Here is a 2278-nt window from a genome sequence, read left to right on the forward strand (position 1 = left end):
CTCTTTTTCTCTCCCTCATCCTCTATTTTTCCTCTCTCTCTTTCTCTCCCTCCCTCCCCCTCTCTCTTTCTCTCCCCCTCCCCCTCTCTCTTTCTCTCCCCCTCCCCCTGTCTCTTACTCTCTCTCTCTTCCAAACGAAGATTGCCTCTAGAGTCGGTCTCTGACACTGATCTATCTTTTTCCCACAGACTCGGACGGAGAGCAAACTGTGCACAAGGCTTTTTGCTGTTTGTTACTGGTTCTTCTTCATTCCCCATTCTGCTCTCAAGCTTAATAAGCACATGTAAAAATGAGGGAATTCAATCTCTTCTCGGCAAGGAGATGCATAAACAAAGCAAAAATTTTACGAAGGTAGGATCTAAAATAACCGAAAATTACTGCGGTCAAGAAATAAGCAAGTACAGAAAAGTGTGGTGAGAAGAGTGACTAATCATTCACCGAACACGCAATGCCCTGTGAACTCCGACACTGCATGCAAGCTCGTCCAACACTGGAAAAAGTTTTATTCATATCGTTGTTGAGAAGAATGATTATATATTTTTATCTTCCCGAGGTATTTACATATACGAATCGTATATTCTACTGCCTTTATGATACTACATTATATAAAAGTACAAATGTATGCTCAGTTTAGGTTAGGCTGCATATCACAAAAGGAAGGAAAACCATACACGGGTAAAACACACACAGTCACTCATGAACATAATGGTATTTATAAAAATATAACCCTTTCAAAATGGTTCAGAAATGACCTCGGTGGTGACGGTCTTCTGGGGACGCCCCAAGAGAATGAAAATTAAGTGTTTTATGATGAAAGGATGTCAAGCGATAATATTGAGAATCAGACATTTGAGGCGATTCAACTAACATCTTTCTTCGATAAATGGAAGACGATACAGATGCATAACATGTTCAAGATACCAGTAATAGAATATAATGATCTCAGATAATGCGGAATCAAGAAGAAAACGGCTATGGCGGCGCTACCTTTGTCTACATATATTATATGTGATGAAGTAGTAATGGCTAACAAGAACACTATTGCTGCTCTTGATATCACTTTGATAGATATAACCTGAAAACTAATCTTTTTCATTTGCTTCTTGATTTCGAGTGTAAGCGCACTCTACCCTTAGCAACGTCACTTAAATGTGACATCGAATTCCATATAGATTTAACACCCTCAGGAGGAGGCATATTACGATGCAGGAAGGACCTTTTCAATCCTCTGGAAACCAGTAGGACTAACTGCCGATCAACTAAACGCTGGGTTGGAGTCACACCTTCGGGAATCTGGGAATTGTTTCGCCTGGAACAAAGAGGATTTTCGCCGTCGATCTTAAACCGGCCTTACCAGAAGATTTCTTTCACCCAGATATTCTGGAGAAATCTCTCTGCGATTAGATGCTGAGATGGTCCAGGAGCCCGAGAACGGCGAATTGGCCTTCAATTGCAGAAGTAAATGAGGCAACTGCCTCACTCACATCGCAACTGAGACGGAATATATGATAATGACGATAATAAGGATGATAATAATGATAATGATAATAATAAGGATGATAATAATGATAATGATAATATCAATGATAATTTTGTTATCCTATTGATATGGATAATAAAGATAATATATATGGATATATACATACGCGCATGTATTTTTTGTTTGTTTATATGTTTATTTGTGTGTGTGCGATAGTAATGATAATCGTAAAAATGATAATAACAATAATTATAACATTAATAACGATAATGGCAACGGAGGCAAGCGTTCTGGGCGATGTCCTCTAATGCGCCCAACTTCCGATGCTCCGTGCTGGCGTGCGGGCGCTCTCCCTAATACTCGAGCTTATAAGTGAAGCAGCCACTTCTCTCAATTTTCGCTTAAAGTTTCAACGTTTCGCAAGGTGACTTTTACGAGATCATATCTAAATGTTCTCCTTCAAATGTTTATACATTTTAAAAATCACCTTGCTTCGAATGTAAGCCATTTAAATATTCTATTTGAACGTCTAAAATTCTTGTGCCATTCTTGTACATCGCGTTCCTGAAATGTGGTCTTGGATGGAATATTAAAATTTAACGTTGAAAATTATTCTGCAAGCTTTAGGTCGCAGTATATACTCTGACGCAAGCTATCTTTATCATTGCTATCAGTTAGGAACCGGAGATAAGAATGCTCTCTCTCTCTGTCTCAGTCGCGGTGTATCTCGTAGAAGTAGGACGTGATTATAGCAGTCCTCAGGCGCCCCTGTCTGACCTCGGACGCGGAGCGGGTCAC

Source organism: Penaeus vannamei, chromosome 8 (assembly GCF_042767895.1).
Source record: "Penaeus vannamei isolate JL-2024 chromosome 8, ASM4276789v1, whole genome shotgun sequence".
Classification (NCBI taxonomy): domain Eukaryota; kingdom Metazoa; phylum Arthropoda; class Malacostraca; order Decapoda; family Penaeidae; genus Penaeus; species Penaeus vannamei.